The sequence below is a fragment of the Tachysurus vachellii genome, chromosome 21, assembly GCF_030014155.1.
Source record: "Tachysurus vachellii isolate PV-2020 chromosome 21, HZAU_Pvac_v1, whole genome shotgun sequence".
NCBI lineage: Eukaryota > Metazoa > Chordata > Actinopteri > Siluriformes > Bagridae > Tachysurus > Tachysurus vachellii.
In genome coordinates, this window is record NC_083480.1 from 1,608,842 (window position 1) to 1,627,393 (window position 18,552).

At 39.4% G+C, this 18,552-nt stretch overlaps 1 long non-coding RNA gene across 1 annotated transcript; it reads right to left on the reverse strand.

The window, feature by feature from the left end:
• Window positions 1-3,287: 3,287 nt before the first annotated feature.
• On the reverse strand, window positions 3,288-18,297 carry LOC132837657 (uncharacterized). The gene is made up of 3 exons (XR_009647553.1): window positions 18,230-18,297; window positions 13,918-14,133; window positions 3,288-3,429 (listed from the first exon to the last, which is right to left on the reverse strand). It is a non-coding gene; the product is annotated as an uncharacterized LOC132837657 (long non-coding RNA).
• Window positions 18,298-18,552: the final 255 nt, after the last annotated feature.

Below are 18,552 nucleotides of genomic sequence, written 5' to 3' on the forward strand. Positions count from 1 at the left end.
TTTTCTCATAAGGGACACGTATCTGCTTTCTACCTGCGACCCAAATTTTAAAACCACTGCATGACAGCTGTTTATGATAATCAAAAAACAAACAGTATATCTGTATCTGTTGTATTAATTTGTCATATTTTCATTTTTGTTTCTCTGTTCTGATTATAGCATTTAAACAAAGTAACTGCAAGAAAAAGCTTATGCTTTGTATTAACCATTTGTTGATTATGTAAAACTTTCCACTTATTGCTGTAAATTTAAGTTGGTTATATCAACATATGTCAAATTAAGTTATGCAATATCGACCCATTTTTTATAAGTTATAAACATTCATCTGAAATACAAAGTAACTGCAATCACCCCACAACATGGTGAAAACAGGAAAAACACGTTTTCTTTTGAATCCCTGAGAGGAGATTGATTAGTATTGGGGATTGTGTCAGTGGTCTATTAAGGCTAAATGTTATGAAACAGCTAAAATAAAGACTGTGGGGAGACATAAATAATGCATATTTTATTTTTTAGAAATAATGCATAATGTTTTTAATAATTCATATTTTATTTTACACGTGCACACATGGACATGAGGGTGACGCCTTTTTTTTTTTTTAATAAATGAATATATTACGAGTGTAGGGGCATCTGTATTCGGCCTGAACGTAATGAAACAGGCGTATTGTTTACATGTATTTGACTGCATGCAGCACTGCGCAGACAAATCAATCTATGACATCAAAGTTCCGCGAGAGCCATTCAAAAGCTATCACTCTCATTGATCTCATGTGTCAATCGATCTGCACCACGCAGGTTGCTTATATCCTCTACTACACCATAATATATAAAAAACAAACCACTAATTACACCAAATAACTCTTTATTCAGATTTAAAAGCGATTTGGAAATACAAAACAAACTATTTGCTGCAATACTGAGAAACTATCGCTAATAACCCCAAAGTTGGCACCAAGATCTCATTTGTACAAAAGAAAATAACACATATTGTCGACTCGTCAGCCTACATGAAACACGACTGCCCTCTACAGGTTTTCTATTTCCTGCGCTGAACATTTGACCCCCCTTCGACAGACTGCCCCAGAATGCCAGAAGTCCTTGCGGCACTCTTCTCTCCAAGGCGGGCTTTTTAAAAGGCCACACCTGTAGGTATGTTCTTAATGCCTCTTATTATATGAACAGTTTTCATCTAATTTATCTGTTTTTATATTTAAAGCTTATCCTAAAAACACATTAAAAATCTGATGTGAATGGCCAAAAAGGTTTATTTATATAGAAGTTAGTTTTATTATTGGGCATGTGTGTATGTAAACTTTAATATATTTATTCATAATTGTCAGTAAAATTACAGATCAAATATGTTCATTTGGTATGTAATGTACTTTTACATACATTGAAAATGTGTAATTCTTTGAATCCTATGAATTTTCATATCAAATTAAGTATTGAGTTATTTAGTTAATAAAATCAATAAGTAGTGTTTGAGTACCGCTGGTGACACATTACAAACCACAAACGTGTCTAATCACCAGAGACTGAACACCTGAAACTATATTTCCAGAAATAAGAACAATATTCAACAGGCACAAAAAACTTCCATCAAAACTAACCTTAATTTCTATGTGTCATATAAACAAACTACTAATATCAGCAACATTCAACTTCTGTCCGGGCATCAAACTTTGAAAGTATTTCTGCATTCTACATTATTAACACACATTGTTGCACTGTCAATAGTTTGATCCAAAGGAAGATCAGGTGGCATAGATGAAGTGACTACAGTGACTGCAGACTACCTGTGGGTGGAACTCTGGCTTTGTCTTATTGGCCATATAGCAGCATTCAGTAAAACTGGACTATAGGCAGATAGAGGGCACTAACTACATTTGATTTGTGTCATTTACTTGGACAGGACAACTTTAAAACAATGTGTTGCTTTATACATTTTCAGAAAGTAGAGAATAATAATAATTTACTCCATACCAACAGAGTTGGAAGAGCAGGACTGGGAGTATTTGGGGTCTGATGTGGTCTCACTACACAGACTGGAGGGACTAGATCTTTGCTTCCAACACCAAATTGTAAAGGTTCAGCATGATCACAGGTATGCACAGTATGACTCCAAACCAGTAGGTCTGGAGAATGACGATTCAATATACAAAATATAGTATGAAAACTATAATATGTGCAAATGATGTTTTTTTTACAAGATCCAATCCAAGACACTTTTCCAAAAAAATCCAAGACACTTTTTTCAGTGTAGTAATGTAGGTACAAGGAGAGTAAAATAAAAGGAGAAGACAGACATGATGAGAATGTAGTTATAACTAATACAGTTTCATGATTTTGACAGTAAAACTGTGACTGTAATTGTAAATATTTTAAAACTGTTACTGTTTTTAGTTACTGTATTTTAGGAAACAGCACAATCTTGGAGTAGTGTGTTAGTAGCGGGCTGAAATATGAAGTTAAAACATGATTTGAATTCTGTAACCTTGTACTATCCTTCATGTGATAAACTGAGCTGCTTATTCGTCTTCCTTCAGGCAAAATGCAAATCACTCCATCCCTTTGTTCTACTTTACATGAACTCTACTTAACACATTTCTGCATGCCACTGACCTCAGATCATTCAGACAGATGATTGAAATGTGAACCATACAGCAGAGCTACATTTACCTTTTTTACTCTGAGCACAAAGAGAAGAATTAACATTTACATTTACACTATTTGACAGATGACTTTATCTAGAGTGAATTATAGACATACAGTATGGACTCTGTCAATGAAAACATGTACACTGGTTCACTAGGTCACAGGATGACTATATATAGCATAACATACAGACAGAGTTTTCTTATACTTATACCTATGCTTATATTCTAATATACTTATTTGTACTCATTTAAAACAAGGCTATTAGAATATAAGAATAGGTATAAGTATAAGAAAACTCACCACAGAACAGCAGCCAGCGTTAGAGGACTGGTTACCAGTAGCTCTGACCACAGGTCACAGATCCAATTTAAACAAAAGGTAAGTTAAATGAGATGAGATGTGATGAAAAGGTATTTATAATAAATCATTATAATTAAACATGAATTATTATTTATAGTGGTTATTGGTATGTTTGTGCAGACCTTGATGTTGTCTGTAAGGACAAAACAACTCTCTGTAAACACACTGTAGGAACTCACAGTGCAAAACAGGGCAGAACACAGGCACACCCAAGACAGGGAAAGTAGAGAAAAAATAGTGTCCTTTTATTAAGTTAAGAGGTGGGGTAAAAGTGCAGGTGAAGGCAGGACAAGTTTGTCTTTGTGCGTGTCCTTGTGTGTGCTCTGTGCAGTAAATGAGGCATGACCCAGGAGCCTGGCAGGGCACAGCAGTATCAGGGAGTGTCAACTTCTGTCTCTTCCAGTGGCTCTGTGAAAAAAAAAAACACAGACATGTGTGACAAATGCAATACTTTTAGGTTTGTTTGCCTTTATTTTGATGGGTGGATTTCAAATCCGAAGACGCGCCCACGGCCGTGGAGCTTTTGACATTGAGCACACCTGTGCCACGCAATTAGTCATAGATATATACACTAGATGTCGCCTTGTATAGGGCAGTACATAGGAACGAATGCGTCAATAGAGCCGCCATCTTGGTACAGGGGACCCCCTCCTCTTAATGCATTGGCGTCAATGTAAGCAAAGAAATAAAATCACCATAAATCGTCATGAATGCGATTTTCTAGTTTTTTTTGGTTCGTTCCAAAGGTCAGACATGTATTTATCATTTAAGTACAGAGAAAATTTAAGGTTTTGATATGAAGATAATCTACTTTTTCACAATATAATGCATAGTGCTAGTAAGTGTAAGTTTATTACTTACATTCTTACATTCTATTACTTACATTATTCCACTTGAATAAACTTCAAATGAACAATCACTACTTACCTTATAGCCTACTGCATGCAACACTGCTACAATGGTGTGACTATACATGTTCATTTAAACATTTAAATTGTATTGGTTTGTTAAATATGATGCACAAAGCAATTTGCAGGTGGAAGCAAATCACAAATTCAAGAGGAAAATAATGTGAAAGTTAGATAGTAGAGGTGCTAAAGACTGTTCAATCATTTATTTATTCCTTTTCCGCAATACTTTTGCCACATTAAATAAGTATGTACTAAAGTCACATAAACCAAAAAAAAAACAAAGTTTGACTTTGACGCTGAACTGCCAACATAACTGGTGACATCCTTCCAGGTCTGTCAGCTGAGTTAACCATTTAAAAAAATAAAGTGTTTAGTGTCCCTGCAACTTGTCCATGACTGACGTCTCTTTATTACTTGGGAATCTACAAACAGATTGAGATTCAGATTATTTTATTTAATACCATGTCAGCAATCAAAGCTATTTTCATGGCAAAAATTCTATTACAAAAACAAAATATCATATAAATACAATAAAAACAAAACAAATATAAACAGCAAGTCATATTATGCATTTTTTGTTTTAAATTAACATAAGAAAAAAAAAAATCCAAAACCTTTTCAGGCATAATGTCATTAAATATGTCCTTAAGTGAAGTAACTTGATAAAAGAGCATTCTGCTTGTGTTAAGTCCAGGACAATCTAACAAAATATGTTTGACAGATAAGGGAATCTTACAAAACGTACATAAAGTTGGGTCTTTTCACCTTTAAGCAAAAAAAGCATGGGTCAATTTTTAATGTCCTTATTAAGAGCTTCGGATTCTACAAACATTGTCGATTTTCCTAACTGTCACAAACTAATGAGTAACTAGCATGGATTAGCTGCGGTCGTTAACCAAGGACTGAAACAAACCAATGTAACCAGAAATATAATTTCCTAACATTCAATATCATAAAACACATTCTCACTTGTGTAATGTAAACCCTTGCTGTCTGGTTTTTAGATTTCTTTCGTTTGATCATCCAAACGCAGCACAGAGGTCCGGCATTGTCCATGCATTTGAAGTACAAGAGCAGTGTATAAAGATGGCGGCGGTTTTGATACATTTTTAAGACCCCAAGGCGACATCTAGTCTATAGATATTTATGGCAATTAGTGCGGCGTGTTAGTGGCTTTATAAAAAGCACATTTGAGTCGGGTGCTTTAATCTTTCTCCTGTGTGCATTCTGTATGGGCAGAAAAGGTCTTTTGGCTTATATTTTCTTGTTGCTTTCCCCTGGTGAGTCGCCTGCTTCATTCTTTTATTTTTCAGTCGTGTAGCATAGTGGGCTCTTTTTGGGAAGGGGGAAACTTTTTGAAATGTTTTTTTTGTTTTTCACGTGTGGCCAAAGAGTGCTAGCTACTGTTTCGTGCTGCTGTTTCTTGCTGCTGTTTCGTTAGCTGCGGTTTTGTTAGTTGCCATTCTGCTTACTGCTGTTTTATTTTGTTGTTTATGTATATTTCTCTGAGCTGTTTTATAAACTTGATTCATTACTGGTTTACAGTCGGGACCATGCGGACGTTGCGGCGGTGAACACGCTGATTTACAGAGTGTTTGTAAGATTGTTCTACCCCTTTTTGGTTTTGTATAAGTTAAGCGGTCTCTGTTAAGCAGTTTCGATGCTTTTTAAATTAATCTGTCTTTACCGGTTACGTTTGGACTGTTAGTTGTATTCTTTTTTGTTTGTTTGTTTCTATGAGTTGTGTGTGTGCCCTGCGATGGGTTGCCTCGTGCAGCGCGGAATCCTATTGTCTTCTGTTCTTGTCTTCATGTTTGCTGTTGTCTTTGTTGTGCTGTTTTGTGTCTTTTAGTTATTAAATCCCTGTTTTTGTTACGCTGTCCTGCATTTGGGTCCATTTTTACCCCCGCGACGCTGACAGAAGGATTCCGCCAGACCAGGACCCAGCAGAACAGCTGCAGCCTGGACCGGCCGCTTGGGAGCATTTTTTATTTTTTCCCCCCCTGGACTTTGCGGGTTTTTGTGACATCGGTCCGCATTTTTCTGGTGGGGGACGCCGCTCCGCTTCCGGCTTTTTCGCGGGGGGCGCCGCCTCACTTCCTGGTTGCGGGCCGTGTCACCAGCCCGAGTTTTGTTCTGTTTTTTCGGTGTCCTGTGACATCGCCCCGCACCTGTCCGGTGGTGGGCGTCGCTTCACATCCGGTTTCCGTGGAGGACGCCGCCCCACTTCCTGTCCGCGGGGGGTGTTGCAGGCCCGTGTTTTGCCCCTTGGATTTTTTTTCTGTTTTGTGGAGGAGTTTTTTTTTTTTCCCCGCCCTCCCTCCCCTTTTCCTGGTTCTGAGAGGTGGGTCTGGCTGTGGTGCGCCGGGGGTTGCGCTCGGCCCTCCTGTTTGGCTGTGGACGTCGCTCGGCCCTCCTGTTCGGCTGTGGACGTCGCTGTGGACCTCGCCGTGTGCCTTGCTCCCCCCACCTGCCTCGCCGTGTGCCTTGCTACCCCCTCCCGCCCTGCCGTGTGCCTTGCTCCTCCCTCCCGGACCCGTCGGGACTGTCAGGACGGGTTGGCGTGTCAGGAGCCGCGCCTCGAGGGGGGGTACTGTCAGGACTCTGCCTGGATTTTGACCATGTGCCTTTTGTTTATGTTTCATGTTCACGTGTCTGCCCCGCCTCTGCACACCTGCCCCTCATGTTTATTGATTATTTGTATTATTTAGTTGAGCCGCGTTGCATTGTGCAGCGCGGAATCCTCTTGTCTTCATGTCTGGTTTTGTCTGTGTCCTGTTTTGTGTCTTTTATTTATTAAATCCCTGTTTTTGTTAAGCTGTCCTGCATTTGGGTCCGTTTTTACCCCCGCGTACGCTGACACTATCTCTTTTATTGTTGTTTACCACCCTCCTGGTCCCCTAGGTGACTTCCTGGAAGAAATGGACACACTGCTTAGTGTTTTCCCTTCCAATAGCTCGCTTCTGACGCTGCTTGGTGACTTCAACCTCCCCTCTGACAAGCTACATTCTTCTTCCCTCCTGTCTCTTCTCGACTCATTCACCCTCACACTCAACAGCTACATCCCCACACACAAAGGAGGCAATGTCCTGGACCTGGTTTTCACCCGTCCTTCTCCAGCTACAGACATGACTGCTACCCCACTACACGTCTCTGATCATCACCTGGTATCCTTCACCATCACTCTCCCTACCCTACCTAAAACTACCTCTCACCCCCTCGCTCTTACCCGCCACAACCTTCACTCTGTCTCCCCTTCTTCTGTAGCTTCTGGCACTCTTTCTTCCCTTCCTGATCCTGAGTCTTTTCCCTCACTACCCTTGGCCTCGGCCACAGATATTTTCCTCTCTTCTCTTTCCTCAACTATGGACTTCCTCTGCCCTATGTTCACTAAACCCAAGAAAACTTCTTGTTCTGCTCCTTGGCTTTCATATGTGCTGCGCGACAATCAAAGAGAGCTAAGATCATCAGAGAGAAAGTGGAAGAAATCACAACTTGATGCAGATCTTGATTCTTACCGAACACTTGCTCAACCCCCCGGCTCCACCTTCTTCATCCTCCCTGACTGCAGAAGACTTTGCTTCTTTCTACCAGGAGAAGATTGAGGAAATCTGCCGGACCTTCACTTCAGCCCCGACTGCACTTATATCTCAAAGTATGGATTCTCAAAGTATGGATTTTACAGCTCATCCAGTCTTGCAATCCTACCACCTGCCCATTGGATCCACTCCCTTCCACTATGCTCCAGACCATCTCGCAAGACCTTCTGCCCTTCATTTCCACTATCGTCAATAGATCCATAGCATCTGGTCAGGTACCAACTACTTTCAAGAGAGCAAGGGTTATTCCCATCCTAAAGAAACCCGCTCTGGATCCATCAGACATCAGTAACTACAGACCGGTATCACTTCTCTCATTTCTTTCAAAAATTCTTGAACGCATTGTCTATAATCAACTGTCTGTTTATCTCTCACAGAACAACCTCCAAGATCCCAACCAGTCTGGCTTTAATGCAGCTCTTTCCACAGAGACAGCCCTTTTGGATGTGCTGCTAGATCAGCCAAACTGTCATCCATCCTTATCCTCCTTGACCTTTCAGCAGCGTTTGATATGGTCAACCACGAGACTCTCTTATCCACCCTCAGGAGTCTTGGGATTTGCAGATCAGCTTGGGAATGGTTTGCTTCCTACCTGGAAGGACGCTCATATCAGGTAACATGGAAGGGAGTGACATCTGCTCCACGCAGACTTTCCCCTGGCGTCCCACATGGCTCAGTACTTTATTCCTCTTCTTTTCTCCCTGTATACTCACTCTCTTGGTGAAGTTATTTCCTCACGTGGGTTCTCTTACCACTGCTATGCTGATGATACACAACTTATCTTCTCTTTCCCACCCTCAGATGACACAGCTTCTGACCGGATCTCAGCATGTCTGGCAAAAATTTCATCATGGATGACTGCTCATCAGTTAAAGCTCAATCCTAGCAAAACTGAACTGCTGTTCATCCCAGGTGATTTGTAGGAGAAAACCGACTCCAACCTACACTGGCCCAGGCTAGCTCCTGCAATCTGACTATAAGTTTAAACAACAGTTCTAAGTAAAAAATCAAAGAAGAAATGATCAGCCAAACTCACGAAGACTGGATTCAGTTGAGGTAGGTTTATTGACAGTCACAAAGACAGCAATCAACCAGCTGGTACCAGGGATACAAGTTTGTCCAGTAGACGATACTTGCACCAAAGCACTGCTGGTCACAGCAAGCTTATATACAGTTCAGACATGCCCCCCCTTTCCTCGTTATCCAATCATAATATAGCTCACGTACGCAGTTTTTGCTCGCTTTTGGAAAAATACCATTATCTCCAAATGGTCCATGTTTACCTATGCATTAGGCTATGCATTTAGCCATCCCAATTCCCATTATCTTTTAACCGAGGGGCCTCATTCCTATGTCTCTTAGCTCATAGCCCACGTCATCAGGCCATAAAGCTTTTAAGTTGGTTTTCCGTGCTTTTAGACTTTATTCCGCTTCATGAGATCTTTGTCAACACAACTCACTTTCTTCATGGGTACGTATGGGTTTCTTGTACTTTTGGTCTATGTGCATTAGCCATCAGTTTACTTATTAACCCGGTGGCCAGAGGCTGTATGTGCTTACTAAGGCTTTATGGACTTGTGTTTTAGCTTCAATCTCAGCTTGGGTCGCTCAACTGTTGGATGAAACCAACCTTTCTACACCTTCACCTACTGCTGATCTTCTCACTGAGGTCATTACTCATTACATCCAGGATATGGAGAGTCGTGGTCGACCCAGTGACACATCTGCTGTTAAGGGGGTCGATGTCTCGACACAGACTGCTACAGTGGTTACCAAGTCTACTCAGACTTCTTCAGCCTCATCCACACGCACTCAGGCTACTCAAGCTCCATGGCGTGTTAATAAAAGGACTCAATATCCTCCTCGTCATGCTGTCAAACCATTTTATATTAAGAGTGACTCTTTCTGAGTTTGAATCTTCTTATTAAAACTTATGCTCAGTTTTGGGCCTTAATACTATGTGTACGTGTCCTTTCTTCATTCCTGTGTGTGTGTTTCTGTGCGTCTTCAGCCTATATGGGTGGTTAATCATTCTCTACCTATGTCTGGGACCTGCTCGCCTCTAATGGCCTTTTACCTTTTAGGGCCCAAACGCCTAAGACCTGTGTGCATCTAATGGCCTGTTCATAATGTGACATTTGCTTAAGACCTGCATGCGTCTAATGGCCTGTGCCTATGGCATTTGACCCTCTATGGAGTCTTCTTCTCCCTCTCTCACCTTTCCCCTAGATCGTGGTGTATTTAGCATTATTTTATTAAAAAATTCCCACAGATTCATCCCCAGGTCATGATCTTGCTATATTCTTGCACAACGATCTGATCTCCCCTTCAGCCACAGCTAGCAACCTTGGGGTAACCATGGACAATCAACTGTCCTTTTCCTTTTATGTTGCTAATGTGACTCGCTCATGTCGGTTTCTTCTCTACAACATTAGAAGGATTCGGCCATTTTTGTCCACACAGGCTGCTCAGGTACTTGTTCAGTCTCTTGTCATTTCTAGACTGGATTACTGCAACGCACTGCTGGCAGGTCTACCTATGAACGCAATCCGTCCTCTGCAAATGATCCAAAATGCAGCTGCCCGGCTTGTTTTAACCTGCCAAAGTTCTCGCATACCACCCCGCTGCTGCGATCCCTCCACTGGCTTCCGGTAGCTACACGCATCTGATTCAAAACACTGATGCTGGCCTACAAAGCCAAAAATGGACCAGCTCCCTCTTACCTCAAAGCCCTCATCACTCCGCGCACTGCACCCCGCACCCTCCGATCTACCAGCACTGCTCGACTGGTTCCACCATCTCTCAGGGTAAGAGGCAAGTATACTACAAGACTCTGCTCTGTACTGGCACCAAGGTGGTGGAATGAACTTCCCCTAGAGGTCCGGACAGCTGAGTCACTGGCTATTTTCAAGCGGCAGTTGAAGACCTACTTATTCAGGAAACACTTCAACTAGCACTTCTTTCCTTATCTTTTGCATTTAAAAAAAAAAAAACACCTTTGACACTTTTTCATTGTAACTTTGAACAAATGTTTTAAACTCATGGTATTTTAAGTATGTAACTTAGTGAGCCAGCATTAATGTATTCAATGCTAGAGATTTAAGCACTTATGTATGTCTCTCTGGATAAGGGCATCCTCCAAATGCTGTAAATGTAAATGTAAATGTAAACCATTTTATCCAGAATCTTAGTGAAGGGCTTGCTGATGTGACCTGTGTGCCTGGAACACTGAGGTCCAAAAGTGACCGACATGACCTTTTAATGGCAGATGTAGCCTGCAGTAGAATGGAAACACAAGAACAAGCTGTCCAGTTAAGTAAATAATACTTTGTTTGACAATGGGATGAACATGTTTGGGAGCATTGGGTCTTGTTAGGAAAAGGATGGTGAAGTTGGTCATGTAAATGTGTTTAAGCATGTAACTTAACAGAGATGAGAGTTTTTGTTTGCAGAGAATGCTCTATTTAAAAAGAAAAAAGTATGTTAATATTTACAACATTTGTCATTCCCTTATCCTGAGTAATGTCCAAAAGGTGCTTTGATGTCTCTGTCAATGAATAATCAATACCATTTCACTAAGACACAGACAAAGGATTGTCTTGCTGGTTAATAAGCACAACACTCATCTGCACTTGTATCTGACTCCAAGCCTGTGTACTAACAATATAATAAATGATGCTTCCTATAACAGCTCATCCACACAGTTTTGTATAATGGATGGTATTGTACAGCATTGTGTAGGGTCTAATGTCTGACTGTGTGTACTGTTGTCTTCTGTTTTTTCATTTAAAATGTTGCACAGTAAGAAGCAATTTGTTCCTAAGACAACATATTTGTGGTGAGAGGGAATGTCATATTTGAAATTTAAATTGAAACTCCTATTATTATTATTATTATTATTATTATTATTATTATGTTTCCAGTTAATAGTAAAGTAAACCATTAAGGGTTCTGCTGACTGTTTCAGTCAGGTTTCAGGCCCCACCATAGCACAGAAACTGCACTTGTGAAAGTCACAAATGACCTGGTCTTAGCTTCAGACCAAGACTGTATGTCACTATTAGTTCTACTTGACCTTAGTGCAGCATTCGACACTATAGAGCACAACATTCTCCTAGATCATTTACAAAATTACAAAAGGTATTCATGGTCAAGCTTTAAGTTGGTTTAGATCCTACCTATCTGAACGATACCATTTTGTAGAATTAGATGGTGAACCCTCCAGTTTACTACCAGTTAATCATGGGGTCCCTCAAGGATCAGTTCTAGGACCTCTGCTCTTCTCGATATACATGCTTCCATTAGGGAACATCATTAGAAGACATGGGATTAGTTTCCACTGCTATGCTGATGACACACGGTTAAATATCTCATCAAAACCAGATGAAATAACTAAATTGTCCAAATTAACTCAATGCCTTAGAGAGATAAAAGACTGGATGAGCTGTAATGTTCTGTTATTAAACTCTGATAAGACAGAAATACTACTTATAGGTCCAAAAACCAGTACACAGAAACTCTCACAATTTAACTTCCAATTAGAGGGATGTACTGTTACTAGTAGCTCGACAGTGAAAGTCCTGGGTGTTATATTAGACAGCAACTTGTCCTTTGAAAAGCATGTCGCCCATACCACAAAAACAGCCTTCTTTCACCTTAGAAATATTGCCAAACTGAGAAACATCCTGTCTGTCTCTGATGCTGAGAAGCTATTTCATGCTTTCATGACCTCTAGACTGGACTAGAGCGTCAGTAGAACGTAGAGCGTTTTCTTATTTAGCTCCCAAACTCTGGAATGGTCTTCCTGATAGTGTTCGGGGCTCAGACACACTTTCCCAGTTTAAATGTAGATTAAAAACTCATCTCTTTAGTCAGGCGTACACATAACACATCCCATTATATTGTGCACTATTACACTAGACTTGCACATTTTTATGAACAGCAGATATGTTAATCCTTCTGCACTGCTCTTCTCCTTTTCTACCCATGCCAAGACACCCAGACATTGTACCAGCTCCGATCGCCTGCCGTGCAATGAAGTTTTTGGACCTCCACTGAGATGAGGCCGACTCTGTGAGAATCCTGAGACATCTACAGATCTACCAGCTCCAGTTGGAGTCTGTGATACTAAGAGGAGATCTGAACTCCATGTGATCCCTACACCAATACAGCATTTGCTTTACTGTATATTTGTAATCACACCCTCTAGTGTCACCCATATGAGGATGGGTTCCCCTTTGAGTCTGGTTCCTCTCAAGGTTTCTTCCTTTACCATTTAAGGGAGTTTTTCCTTGCCACTGCTGCCTGAGTCACCTCAGACTTGCTCATTGGGATAAATACACATACATACATACATACATACATACATACATACATACATACATACTGTCAGGACTCGGCCCGGACTCTGGCCATGTGCCTTTTGTTTATGTTTTTCTGTCACATGTCTGCCCTGCCTTCGTCTGCTCCTCCCGGTCTGCACACCTGTCCCTCATGTGTCTTGATTGTTAGTATTATTTAGTTAGTCCGGGTTGCCGCAGAATCTACTGTTGTTTTGTCCTGTTGTTTTGTTGTCAGTCTGCGTTATGTTTCGTGTCTTTTGGTTATTAAACCCCGTTTCTGTTTGTCTATCCTGCATCTGGGTCTCTTTTATCCTGCGTCCTTGATCATTACACATACATACTGTTAACTATATATATTCTGAATTTTTATTATATTGAATCTTTATGCTACTCCTTATGTTTATGTTCTGTTCTATGTTTATGTTCTGTAAAGCTGCTTTGTCCATTGTAAAAAAGCGCTATACAAATAAACTTGAATTGAATTGAACTGACTCTGTGCTTCTCTCTATGTTCACCTTGGGTTAGGGTCACTTCCACAGGTGTTACAATATTCATATATAGATTATATATGACACATATATGTATCATGTACATCTGTACATGTATCTGTACTTCACAATTACTTTGCTGTTCTGGATGGATGCTAACTGTGTTTCGTTGCCTTGTTCCCATGTGCAATGACAATAATGTTGAATTTAATCTAATGTGACAAAAAACTTAAAACAATAAGCTGCCAAAGGAAAAGGTGGATGGAGATGCCAACTACATGTGGTCTTTGAGGACAACAACCTCCTTATCAATATGCAATTTTCAGACTGTATATTTATAATCAGACAGTGAACAACAGTAGAGCCAAGAACCTGTCTCTGTGTCACGGAATCGCCAGGTTCTCCCCTCAAACAGCAAACCAGATCTTCATCACCTGAGCTCTAATCACCGTCACCTGGCACCCGCCATTACCGCACCACATAAAAGACACTCACACACACACACATTGTCCGGTCTCGTATGCGCTAGCTGCTGCTGCACGCTGTGTCTACTAACCTGACTCTTTATCTCTCTTTATTCAGTAGTTCTCCAAGTTCATCGTCCATCCAAGGAACTAATCCTCGTGGGTCTGCTTCCAGTGATTCTGTGTGTGTGTGTTGGAGCTTCACCAGCACTGTTGCACCCTCGCTCACTTCATTTCACCATCCATTGTCAATAAACTCTGTTATTTTGACGTTATCTCTGTCTCCGTTGTCTTCTGTCTGTGACACTCTGAATGTTGATAAAAATAAAGAAATGGTTATTGACTTCAGGACAGCAGAGCGACCACTCTCGTAAACATAGACGGATCATCTGTAGAGATCGTGAAGAGCACCAAATTTCCTGGTGTTCATCTAGCAGAGAACTTCACCTGGTCACTCAACACCAGCTCCATCACCAAGAAAGCCCAGCAGCATCTCTGCTGTTTTACACACTGTTTTTGCTCTTTGCACATGCTGTCTCACATTTCAGGTAATATTGCTGTTTTGCACAATCTTTCATAATAGCTCATGTAACTGCTGCTATACTGTGTTCATTCCAGTATTTCTGCACATGCAATATTGTTTGAAGTTACAGTATTTACACTGGTCGACGCTGTGTATTTTTGTGTATTGTTTTTTGTGTAATGTCTTTGTATTTTTTGTCTTGTCCTGCACTGTTTGCACCATAATGCACAGTTGCACTTTATGTGCAACTTTAAGTTATTTTACACAAAAACTATGCGCATTTGCACACTTGCTCTTTTTTTGCATTGCTGCTCACCATTGCCTAACTTACCATTGTATATATCCACCTGATTTCTGTATATAGTAACAGCAATATATTATGTTCATAGAACATATCCTTCTGCATATTTTGGTTTATAGTAATAGCCATATATTTTGTTTATAGCACATACTCTTCTATTATTTCAGTTTATAGTTATAGCCACCTGTATATTACAGTATGTTCATAGTGCACATATATATTCATCTGTATATTATGTTCATAGTACATATATATTCATCTGTATATTATGTTCATAGTATATAGACATCTGTAAATTACTGTTTATAGTAATAGCCATATATTTTGTTACAGCACATATCCTTCTGTAAATTTCAGTTCATAGTTATAGCCATCTGTGTTAATAGCCATACTATGTTTATAGTACATACACATCTGTAAATTACTCCATATATTACCACTTTAGATTAGATTGGATTAGATTAGATTAGATTCAACTTTATTGTCATTACACATGTACAAGTACAAGGCAATGAAATGCAGTTTAGGTCTAATCAGAGTGCAATAGCAGCAAGTGCAGAATATAGTGTTGACATTAAATAATGTGTCTAGGACAATTTACTAATCCTAGTCTTTGTTTTATGTAGTACCATGGTCCTGGAGAAACGTTGTCTCATTTCACTGTGTTCTGCAACAGCTATAAATGGTATATAATAAAATAATATTATATATTTATATATATATATATATATATATATATATATATATATATATATATATATATATATATATACACACACACACACATGTATATATATATGGTATATAATAAAAGCTTTTTGACTTGACTTGATTTTCTCTATTGCCAAGGCTTTTACCTGCCTTGCGTTTTTGCCCTCTTGCTGTTCATTTTGGATTACTCTGCATTTCATCTTCATTTAAGATGACTTTTTGCAGCACATGGATCTGTTTCACCATTCATTCACGAATTTCTGTATTATATAAATCTTTGTATATTATGAAACTTTTTGTATTATGTTTCTCATGTTCTGTAAAGCTGCTTTAAGATGATGTACATTGTTAAAAGCGTTATACAAATAAATTTGTATTGAATTGATTTGAATTTAGGTCACGGGGGCATGGTGGCTTAGTGGCTAGCACGTTTGCCTCACACCTCCAGGGTTGGGGGTTCGATTCCCTAACCCTAACCCTTCCGGTTTCCTCTCCCGGTCCAAAGACATGCATGGTAGGCTGATTGGCATCTCTGGAAAATTGTCCGTAGTGTGTGATTGCATGATTGCCTGAGTGAATGAGTGTGTGTGCCCTGCGATTGGTTGGCACTCCATCCAGGGTGTATCCTGCCTTGATGCCCAATGATGCCTGAGATGGCACAGGCTCCCCGTGACCCGAAGTAGTTCGGATAAGCAGTAGAAAATGAATGAATGAATGAATGAATGAATGAATGAATGAATGAATGAATTTAGGTCAGAAGCCAAAACAATTTCAAGTGAATACTTGAATGAACAATGCAGTGAAAAACATTATAATTGCTGAATCTGATGATTTCTGACAAATCTGAACAAGATCCAACTGAAACCATAATGTCTGGTCAGTATTTAATGGCATCAATAAAAAACACTGGATAAAACAAGTACAGTACTACAATTAGGACTTCACAGAAATGTAAGGCAACGCAAAGCATCTGCTCAGAGCAGAGCCACGATGGCCGAAGTTTTTGATGTAAGGATGGATAAGATTATGAATGTATCTTATTGTCTAAAGAAAAACAGTACCGCTTAAATAAAAATGCATAGGGATGTGACAAAACATCCACTCTGGGCCTCAAAATCCTCTCCTGATGTAAATGTAACTCCCTACAAATTAATACAGCCTCTTCATCAACAGGATCGTACATAAAAGGATATTTCATTCCCTTAGATGCTCTCTGTGTAACTGAAATGTGTGCAATGAATGAAGTGTTTAAACATTGCTTCCTCTTTAAAAAGGGGAGGAGACTGAAAGAAACTCTGTGTTTACCGAAGAAAACCTGCTCCAGACCAGGTTAGGTTCACAGAGTAAGTTACTATGGTAACTGACTCTGAGTATAAGTTACCTCTCTTTAAGAAACGCGCTTAACTTAACCTGCTTTCTCTGTTTAACATACCTCCCTTTCTGAAACGGAAAACCCAGAGTTTTCCTCATTTCAGGGTTAACATACTCAGAGATTTCACTTAACCTCCTTTCTGAAACAGGCCCCAGAACCTGCACCACAGTATATGTACTGCTATAACAATATATACATATATAAAAAGTAAGTTCTCTCATTAGAAAGCAGCCTAAATGTTTGCCAATTATTGAGATGGCTTATTATTTTCCTTATTGTGAACTTTTTTGTTATGTAAACTTAAGTCTCAGTTAAATGAGTTAAATTCTAAATGAGTGTGATATGGCTGTCAGGATCCAGCCTGGACGTTTGCCATGTGCCTTTTTTTATGTTCTGTGTCACGTGTCTGATTCGCTCTTGTGTCTTCCTTCCCGCCTCTGCACACCTGTTCATGTCGTTTGTCGTCTTGTGTCTAGTCTGTGGTCCTGTTTTGATATTTTAATTATTATAGCTGTTTATTTTTACGTTATCCTGCATTTGGGTCTGTTTTATCCCCGCACCCGCTGACTCTGAGATGGCTCTCTGATTTAGACATTTACATGTAGAATAAAGTCTACTTGTGCATCTTACAATACACTGATGTTGCTGTAGTTTCAAAATACAACACGAGCATGTTTCAATTTAGTAAAAAGATTACTTATCAAGAATACAACATCTGGGCTTGTATATTGTTGTTGTGTCATCACTCCTATTGCAAGACAGATCTCTCCGGCCCCTCATTTGGAATGCTTTTCATGAACTGGCCCCTAGACAAACTAATTATATAGCCCTGGTTTAAAACTGCTGCTGCGCTCACTAGCAGGGACAGAAAAATGGAGAAAAGTACTGAACACTTAAATGGCCAAATTCATTTTAAATCACTTTTGCATGGTGAAGTTGAACCAAAGTTATTTGTATCCACTGCAAAGTTGAATTTTCTTATCACTGGAGTATTTCATTAATGTTTAAGTTGAGATTTATAAGAAATATTATAACTGCTACTATTCTGTTCTGACCAATTGCGTAGCTTGAGCAAAGGCTTAACAGATAGCGTACACTTTCAAAAAAGAACTCCAGAAAGCAGTCTTCATAACTTTAATAACTTTACTGGTGATTGTTCTTCTCAATTCTTTTATGTAAAATTACAACAAAGGAAAAAATATGTATGAACATTATGTACACATTCAGTTTAACTTTACAGTTTGATTCTGCACATAGTTCCTTTTTAACATTATTTTAAGTAATGTACACGTCAAACAATTACATTCGAAATTATATTCTAATGAGATTATGCACATACACTTATGAAGAGAAATTAGCAGGCTAGTATGCTAAAACAAGGCACGTTACCAATAACGCGAATCATGTCTAACAAAAATATAGCAATAATCTTAATCTACAATTTACTTTACTCTACATAACACTAGAACACTATTTAGTATAAATTTTAGCACTTACAGACATATATTTCCAAGGTATGAACGACAGAATCAATAACTGATAGGAACTGCGTGCACGTACTTCTCGACTGCGTTCACTGAGAAAAAACCGGAAGCAAACAGCAAAATATAGCGCAGTACCTTAAAACTCCAGTAGGAGGCGGAAAAGAAACATACAGCACACATAACTAACAGCACAGCTACTATAAAAAAGGGAATACTACTGTAAAAAAAGTGTTGTCCAGCAATAGAATAATAACTTTTGTGTATATTTTGTGTGGATATTTTGTAAAGTGTAAAATTTACTGTATGAAAAGCATGATTTTTGTCAGTTAATTGCAC